The sequence below is a fragment of the Nicotiana sylvestris genome, chromosome 9 (genome assembly GCF_000393655.2).
Source record: "Nicotiana sylvestris chromosome 9, ASM39365v2, whole genome shotgun sequence".
Lineage (NCBI taxonomy): Eukaryota > Viridiplantae > Streptophyta > Magnoliopsida > Solanales > Solanaceae > Nicotiana > Nicotiana sylvestris.
In genome coordinates, this window is record NC_091065.1 from 26,171,125 (window position 1) to 26,181,626 (window position 10,502).

Here is a 10,502-nt window from a genome sequence, read left to right on the forward strand (position 1 = left end):
ATATATAAATGTTTTGGAAAAAGAATACTAAGTGATTTTTTTCCATTTACTCAAACTTTGGTGAGCAAAATTATATGATTCTGATATTAGTAAGATGTAAATAATTGAGGTGCATCTAAACTGACTCAAACACCTCTATTTTAGAAAGAAAAAAAATGTTTGATAGTGAACATGTGATGGTGGTTTAAGAACAAAAATCTCATGTGATTATTTTGAATTGATTGTCCGGTAAGGTAAATGATGATAGGCTATAATTGTATATTTTAGTCGCTTATTACACTCTAAGTTACTGTATTTTAATTGAGTTTGAGCTTTAATCGTTAGTGTTTTGCACTAAATATGTGTTTTATGCCTTGTAGGAGTGATTCCGATCTATGTAGGCGTTATGGAATGAATTCAAGTAATTTGGAGCTTTGAGGTCTGAGTAAAAGCCCAAGACATTAAGCCGGGATCGTGTTCGGAGGTCGTGTACCAAGTCCGGATGTTAAAAGAGGACGAAATAAGTTCACTCTGAGAAAATTACACTGCCGCGCCGCATGGGACACCGCAAGGCGCGGCGCAGCAGTGTAAAATGTTGCTTGATGCGAAATGTTGAGGCTGCTGATAAACTCCATTAGCACGCCGCATGACGCGGCGCAGGGTGCGGCGAGATTGTACAAAATTTATAGAGCCAGAGTCCTATTTCGCGCGGGAGAAGGTGTTTTCGTCTGGGCCCGACCCTACTTGGTATAAATACATATAAAAACGTTATTTTGAGGACTTTTGACAGATCTTAGACCTAGGGAGACTATTTTGGAGATAATTGACGTGGAGGAACACACATCACGCTTTGGAGGAGGGCTCCTAACTAGTTTTTCTTCTCTTTTCTTCTTTTAGTTTCATAGTCTATTAGTTCTAGAATTTTGGGTGCTACATGAACGTTGTAGTTTGAAGCTTGAATTGTTCTTATTATTTTATTATATTGGTTTATTTATTCAATCTTGCGCTTAATTATTTAATTGCTTGATCACCAATTGAATACTATCTACGAATCTAGGATTGAACTCGGGAGAGGGAATTCTAGATTGCATATAAGATTGAGTAGAGCAAGATCTTAACTCTGGGGGGGGGGGGCAGATTGCCGTTAGGATAGGAATATACCTAATCGCCTTGCTTGGTTACTATAAGGGAATTATTGATGCGTTCTTGTTAATTCTAATTCCATAGGAATATAGGCATTAGATTAGCTTGAATAGGCGAGTTGTACTTCGGGAGAAGGCTACGAGCAATATTAACCATGTCAACCAATAAACCAGATAAATTAATTAGATGATTTAAGTGAAAACTCAACGGGATTGTTAGCTAACCCATAGCTTTAGAATATTCACTCACATTGAATTCGTCTCTATAATTCGTCAACTTGTTTTTTTTAATCTCTTAATTTGTTACCCTAGATTAATTTTAGTAAAATATTCATACTTTAGGATTCACTTGAATAGATTAATTGTTTGGTAATTTAGTTGATAATTAATCACAAGTCCCTGTGGGTACGATATCTGGACTTACAATCATATATTACTTGTCGACCACGTATACTTGCGTGTGCGTTTGGGAGCAACAAGTTTTTGGCGTCGTTGCCCGGGACATAGAAATTAACTAGTCTACTATTAGATTTTTACTGTTTGTTTATTCAAGTCTTTAAATTTTTATTGTAGTTTAATATTTGCTCTCTTTGTTGACATGTCATCTTGGAATGATAATTGGTCGAATATTGGTTATTCTTATTATGGTGATCCTTGTCCATATTGTGGAGGGCCACACTTAGGGCAAAATTGTGCATCTCAGTCCTATGTGTGGAATTTTTGTAATATGTGTGGTGGTCGAGGTGGCCATTGGGATGGTTGTCCTAATTCTTGTTATCCTTCTCAGGGTTCTTATTATAATGTTTCTAATAATGTTTATGAGTTTGATAGGAGCATGGAAGTGGAGGCTATGGAAAGCGTGACTCGTATTATGGACATGATGAGGCAAGTAGTCGAGCAACATGACATGATGATGAGGCAAGTAGCCGAGCAACAAGATGAAAATCGAAAGGCTATACAAAGAATTAGTGCAGCAATCATGAGAATGAAGACCGAGGTAGAGGAAGCGGATGAAGAGAGCGAGTTCCCACCATAAAATAATTTTGAAGAAGCAGATATGATGATCGAATCTTGGCTAGAGGAACAAGCTCAACTGATAAAATCTCATGAGTTTCTCCGCGATGGTCTTTCAAATATGACAAAACAGCTGATAGAAGGAAGAACTGAGCTCAGGCAAGAGATAGACCAATTTGGCTCAGATATCCATGACATGCAGGCTCAATTAAATAAAAAGGTTGAGGCGTCTGATGCACTACAACAAATTGTTGTGGACACTGGTTAACTTATGGAGCAAAAAGAGGAATCCCAACTATTCGACCAAATTATTCATGATACCAAGGTTAACGAAGAGTGCAAAATTGAGGATGTCAAAAATAATGCAATTTTGGAGCTGGAGCGTATTGGACCTCATTCTAAACACTTTTCAACATTGTGTTTGGTTGGTTACACGGGAATTGATCCAGTCGAGCATATGGAGGAGTCAATGGATGAGGAACAAAGTGTTTATATTCTAAAATTTGTCACACCAAAAAGATAAAACGACATCCGTCACTTAAAAGCTAAGAAGTGCAAGATGCGATATTATTTACTTGGTTCCTTTATTTTCATACCACCGCCCCAGGAACATGACAGAAAAATTGATGCAAAATTAGGGGCACAATTCATATCCTCAAAGTGGAAGCAAAAGTGGTGAAAGTGATGGCGTCGTGCCGCGACGTTAAATCAAGCGCTTGTTGGGAGGCAACCCAATTCTATTTTTTTTCTTTTTCTTTTATTTTTTTTTAATTTTATTGTGTTGATTTTTTTGTAGTATTATGTTTGTATTTTGTAGGAGTACGAGCATGGATTCTAAGCCAATAGGCATGTGCAAAAGTGAGCAGCTGGTTGAAACTAAGTGTGGGGTGCCCACACGAAGGACTATGCCTGAGGGGAGTCTGAGTATCTCGTGAGCCGCTATTGTTTCGGCCTTTGGCCTTTCAGGGAGTTTCTTGTCCACCCTTGTTATTGTTTTGCTTTATTTGTGCATTGAGGACACTGCACTCTTTTAAGTGTGGGGTGGGAGAATTCTCTGGATGATTAGTAGGATGTAGAATTGTGTAGCATTTTAGTAGCTAGAAAAAAAAATTGAAAAGAATAAATAGAAAATTGGACTTCCCGACGATGGATCTCCTAGGCAGTTTTCTTGAGGGATTTAAGTCTAAAGAAAAAGAAAAAAAAAGAAAGATTTTCTTTGTAGGTAGTGTAGCAATTTCCCCTTGATTTTTCTTTGTGCCGCGGTTCTTTTTCAAGGGTTTTGTTTGAACTGGGTATAGTTAGTTTTTATTTTTTAGAAATAGGAAGTCTTGTGCTATGTTTTGAATTGAAGCAATCTCTTTTAACCTTGTCATGCCTTGAGAATAGTGAGTACTTTACTTGTGACGCTTAGGCTCAGTTTTTGACTCTTATATAAGTACCTTAAATTTTATAATCGTGACGTTGCTTAACTTCTTTGACTAGAGTGTCTTGATCAGTCAAATCCTGAGTGAGTTATGTGCCATGTGTGTATAAGGTTTTGTGTTATTCTGTGCATTACTTTTGATGTCTAGAACTTACCCCGTGTGTTTGCAAAGCGAAATAGTAGTTTTGTTCAGTCTTGGAAGTGATATAGGCATTCTTTTGTTGAGCCATATAAATATTTTACCCGTTTAATTGTTATGTATCATAGTTAACCCCTTTTAGCCTGTAATCCTGTTTCTTTGGCAACCACATTACAAGCCTTACCCATTTGTTTGAATTAACCATCTATTTGAACCTTTTCACCTCTCACGAGCATTTTAATTGTTATGAACTTTGTAAAAGTTAAAGTGTGGGGTTGTTGATTTGGCTTTTGAGTGGAACTAATGAAATAAGGAGAAATGTGCACTATTTTGAAAAAGTAAGAGCCACATGAATTGAAAAGAAAAAAAATAGTTGTATTGCTATGAAAAGAGTTCTTTGATAGTGGTGACTCTTGATGTAATTGTACTTAAAGAAGTGGGGAGTTAATGTATATTGATGTGAAAGTGGAGTTATGGTTTGACATAAGTGTGGGGTTTTCAATATTAAAGTGTATGTATTAAAGTTCTTAGGGAGGTATAGTCACTCTTATATCTAAATGTAACCAACCTGTCCCACAGCCTACATTACAACCAAATAAAGTCCAACTTTATCTTAGACTGAATGAACTCGATTAGTAGAGTAGTACACTACGGGCAAGCCTATGGTGTATCTTTTGTGGCATATGAATGTTAGTTCTGAGAGTGAGTGAATTCTTTCTATCTTGAGTTCCTAAGTGTTCTTAAATTTTATTGTGTGGAACTACTCTCTTTGTTGTGTGAGGGCACTTGATTCATGAAGGAAAGGTAATGTCATTGACCTCGATGTTAGAGTAAGTTGTGAATAATGCGTGATACTTGTGAGTCAAATCTTGAGGTTAAGATGTTACACTCTTGTGCTTAGTCTATTTTAAATATTCTTGGTGTGATGAATTAGGAGAATTGCTTATAAAGGTTATGTCTATATAAAGTGTAGTTTGACTGCTCGAGGACGAGCAATGGTTTAAGTGTGTGGTATTGATGATCGGCTATAATTGTGTATTTTAGTCGCTTATTACACTCTAAGTTACTGTACTTTAATTGAGTTTGAGCTTTAATTGTTAGTGTTTTGCACTAAATATGTGTTTTATGCCTTGTAGGAGTGATTCCGATCTATGTAGGCGTTATGGAATGAATTCAAATGATTTGGAGCTTTGAAGTCTAAGTAAAAGCCCAAGACATTAAGCCGAGATCGTGTTCGGAGGTCGTGTACCAAGTCCGGATGTTAAAAAGAGGACGAAATAAGTTCACTCTGAGAAAATTACACTGCCGCGCCGCATGGGACACCGCAAGGCGCGGCGCAGCAGTGTAAAATGTTGCTTGATGCGAAAAGTTGAGGCTGCTGATAAACTCCATTAACACGCCGCATGACGCGGCGCAGGGTGAGGCGAGATTGTACAAAATTTATAGAGCCAGAGTCCTATTTCGCGCGGGAGAAGGTGTTTTCGTTTGGGCCCAACCCTACTTGGTATAAATACATATAAAAACATTATTTTGAGGACTTTTGACAGATCTTAGACCTAGGGAGACTATTTTGGAGAGAATTAACATGGAGGAACACACACCACGCTTTAGAGGAGGGCTCCTAACTAGTTTTTCTTCTCTTAGTTTCACAGTCTATTAGTTCTAGAGTTTTGGGTGCTACATGAACGTTGTAGTTTGAAGTTTGAATTGTTCTTATTATTTTATCATATTGGTTTATTTATTCCATCTTACGCTTAATTATTTAATTGCTTGATCACCAATTGAATACTATCTACGAATCTAGGATTGAACTCGAGAGAGAGAATTCTAGATTGCATATAAGATTGAGTAGAGCAAGATCTTAACTCTGAGGGAGGGGGGATTTGTCGTTAGAATAGGAATATACCTAATCGCCTTGCTTGGTTACTATACGGAAATTATTAATGCATTTTTGTTAATTCTAATTCCATAGGAATATGGGCATTAAATTAGCTTGGATAGGCGAGTTGTACTTCGGGAGAAGGCTACGAGCAGTAAATATACTTTAACCAAAAGAAAAGAGACAAAAAAGGAGCTTGAGTATACACTATGGGGGAGTGCACAAATAGCCGTTCTAGGACCTTTATTTAAAGAATAGCCGAAATTTCTAAAGTTATAAAAGTTTAGCTGCATCAAAATCTCAATTTCAAACAAACCTGACAGTCTGAAATTGAAATTATGTTTGTATAATTAAAACTTCAAACTTTAGGGTATGAAGTAGGGTCTAGCGAAGCCAACTGAATGTAGTTCAAATTCATCACCGAAATGCTTGGTGTCATGAAATATTTCAACCAAAAGAAAAATAGATAGATATAGATACATCTGTTTCCTTTATGTTACACTTTTCAAAGAAATTCAAAGGCAGAAAGTAACAAAGAAAAAGGTAGTGGAAATAGCATTTTAGAAACGTCACTTCACCTCTTCTTTTTTCTTTTTGACAAGCGGGTAAAACACAGAGTGGTAAGCAGCACTGGGCTGGGGGTTTTAAAATGCTACTAACTCAAAGACGTATGAGCATTTTTAGGTAATGTATGGGTCAAAATTAGGTCGAGTTTAGTGAATACAAATGGACGAGCTGAGGCCGAGGTTGAAGTCAAGCACGGCCCAGTGGCGATGAGTCACCCAGAGAGAGAGACCAGTGCCAAGGTCGAGTAGAGAACAAATAGTAGCAACGGTTAGAATATTCTTAGGATTATGAATAGGAATTTTCCATTTGAATATTCCCCAATTGTACTATTTTAAGGGTTTTCTAGGAATATCCCTTATAAATAGGAAGAGAGAAGGATCAAAAAGGGGGCCTCTGAACTTTAATGAGAGAACAACTTGTAAAGGGTTGATTATCAAGAATATAAAAAAGCTTGTCTCGTCCCCTCTGTTTAATTCCATTACTAAACATTCCTCTTTTATTCACAAGATCCAAGAACACTTTGTTCACTTCCATAATCTGCTGTCACACGCTATAGTCAGAAGAAGGAATCATCCATCTCATTCAATATTTGGGTGACAAATTCCTTCTTATTACATTTATTGCCATTTGTCACATTTATTGTATGTTTTCATTCTCATATTTATTGATAGTCGTTGAGCATTAACTTGGCATTCATTGACTTGAACACGATCCCGTACCATCAAAATTATTGAACTTCAGATCTAGGATTTATTATATTTAACTAGGATTCAACCTTTATCTACTTATTAAATTGGTTTAACAGAAAGGTCCTAAAACTTTTTGGTCAAACAATTTGGCGCTGTCTGTGGGGAGGTCCTAGTTAAAAACTTTAGTTTCTCCTAGATCTAAAACAAACAACAACAAAAACTTTCTTTTTCTTGTTTGCACAAGCTAACAATAGAAGGAAAAGGAGAGGAAAGACTAAAAGCAGTGATATGTGTCACTACTAACCTCCTAGGCACCATTAACGAGGTGGAGAGGAAAACAAGGAGAATGTGACGCCGAGCGCCTACACCCAGACAAAGTGACTCACCTCCTCCTCATGGCAGTGTAACCACTTCGCATAAGAAGGGAGCTTCCATATCCACGACGGAGGAAGCATCGCCCGCAGTGAAAAAGTTATTGGAGGCATGGCTGACAAGTACCCTAAACGGTATACTCGACAAACACGCTTAAGAGGCAAGTAGGAACACCGCATGAGTTGACACCCCAACAACCATCAACGAGCAACATGCTCCTCCCCCCAATAGGTAACACTCACAACGTTGTTGATGTAGATAACGACGCCCTCATAGCTATTCTGAGGAAAATGGAAGAAATGGAGAATGAGAATAAGATACCAGGTGCCCCGAAACTTCTGCCAAAACGGGACGTCGGTCGGTTCGTGGAACAGTCATACATCAAGGAGGCCGCCCCACATGCCATACCCAAAACCTTCAAAATGCCACCATTTTTGAAAATATACGACGGCACAACAGACCCTGAAAACCATATCATTCATTACGTCACGACGGTAAAAGGCAACAACCTCTCGAAAGAGCAGGTACCGTCGGTACTACTGAAGAAGTTCGGCGAAACCCTAATAGGGGAAGCCTTAACATGGTACTCATAATTACCAGCACGTTCCATAATGATGTTTAAGGAAATGATTGACAAGTTCGTCACCGCCCATGCCAGGGCCAAGAAAGCAGAAGCCATAGTGAATGACATATTCGCCATCAAACAGTCGCCTGGTGAAGGACTTAGTGATTTCCTTTCCCAGTTCAATAGAGTAAGAATGAGCCTGCCAAACGTGTCAGAGGGGATGGTAGAAGCAGCCTTTCAAAATGGGTAAACAGGAACGGGTCGAGGGAGGCCAGAAAATTATTAAGTAGACTCATTAAATACCCTCCCACCACCTGAGAAGAAATTCACAATGCTTACTGTGTCAAGGTGAGAGAATATGAAGATGACCTCAATGGTCCAACCTAATGGTTAACGACAGTCCAAATGGAATCAAGGAAAGATCGTCGGAATGACAACCGAAGATATCACGCAGGTCCACACCTCAATAGGGAAGACACCAACTATACATTAGAGCGGTCATCCCAATACCTCCCCTCCAAGCCCAAGGGGCATCAAGGCCACAAATGGGGACTCACCAAAACGAAAGAGGTATGCCTCCACTTTTATCTGCTAATAGTTTTTGTGTTTCTCCTTCAGAAATAGTCTACGCCCTAGAGAAGCTCGGTCCCAAGGTGAAATGGCCACAAAAGATGAAGTTGGACCCAAATTCTAGAAAGTCGAATGCCCTCTGCGAGTTCCATCAGGAATGGGGCCACAAGACCGAGGATTGCATAGCCCTACGACAAGAAGTAGCGAATGTGCTCCACCAAGGACATTTAAAGGAGCTGGTGAGCGACCGAGGGAGAGCCAATTTCTCCTGTGGACGAGAACAATATCAAGTCCCCCAAAGCCACCCTCCCGTGCCCACACCATCCAAATGATCATCGGCTGAGGCGACGAAGCAACAATCAACCATGTAAAGTTCACCACCACACACAAATCGAAGCGGTTGATCACCCATGAATGGTGTGATGACCTCGAAGACATTATCATCTTCGATAAGTCAGATACTCACAGTTTGACCTTTCCTCATTTCGATGCTCTTGTCATTACTTTACGAATTTCAGATACCGATGTTAAAAGAATCATGGTAGACAATGAAATCGGCGCGTGTATTATCCACCCCAGAGTTCTCACACAAATGAGACTCGAGGATAAGATAGTACCACTATCACGACCCAAACTGGAGGGCCATGACTAGCACCCGACCATACTTGCCAAGCACCAACGTACATTTTATCTAACGTTTTTTAATTATCTTTTAGGGTTGACGAGATCAATATAAATGATAGACCTGGATCATGGACAACCATCAATAAAATATGACGGCATGAAAATACATAGCAGGGGATGACCAGACAATCAAGAAACTACATATAAGGTATGAGCTACCATGCTACCATGAAAGACTATACAACAAAAACCAGCCGACAAGGCATACCAAACTATACATGAGTCAACACTTGTATATGAGCCTCTAAATGAACATAAGTGCTGCAACATAGCTGGAACAAGGCCATGACATACCCATAATGTCTATAACAGAAATGCATACCAAGACCACGGCAAGTCCGGAGAAGGGATCTCCCCAATCACTGCTGAACTGGACAACCTACTGTGGTGGGGGAGCTGCACCTGCCTATCTATTAGGGCCTGTAGCATGACATGCAGTGTCCACAAACAAAAGGACGTCAGTACGAATAAAGTACTGAGTATGTAAGGCAAGGAACCATAAATACGAACAGTAATGTAAGCAGGGATAGAGAATATACAACCTGGAACATCTGAGTACCTTTGAGGGCTACTGACATGAAATGCATGATACATATGTATGTATACATAAACTTTTAAAACATATGCCTATGTGGGCATCATCATCATCATATCGTACCCAACCATAATAGGCTCGGTAAAAACGTACCCAACCGACATAAGGCTTGGTAGAATTGTACCCGGCCACGTGGAGCTCGGTAAAACCCAACTGATCAGTGGTTGCACAATATGTGCCGTACCCGGCCGACTATAACGCGTCTCGGTAGAGTAAAATAGATACATATATATAATGCATGTTCGACTCATGGAATCACATTCTAAACCTTTCGGAGTGACGTAAGGCCGGTATCCTCTGTACACGTTATTAGGACCAACTCTTCATTACGAACCTTATAAGAATCAGGAAGTACCAACAACATTGATAACATAAGAATAAGAGAAGCAACATTAACATCAATCGTTCCATAAGAGGGAAAGCAATGTAAGTACTGCTAGCTTCTAAGAGTAGAGTATCTTTGGAAGCTCGTTCATTACATTATGTACAATCGGAGTCGTGCAAAAGAAGAAAAGGGATAGCCTCACATACCTTGTATATACTGCCCCAATCACAAGCTATGCAATTGTCACAACTCCTTAGTCTACAATAAGAGAAATGATACTATCGTTATCATTTAAGCGTCATAACTATTATGTATCGACCACAACCTATTTTACGTTGAAACGGACAACACCTCCCCTATATATATGACTTCACACCATTCCAAACAATCACCAACCAGCCCAAAGAACATCAATAATAAACATATTGAGCCTCCCAAAACAGTCCATGCACAACCTAATTACATCATACATACGACGACTACCGTAGTCGTGTCAAACGACCCGAAAATGTTATGAATCACTATCAGCCCAAAACCCTACATATATATGGTGTTACTC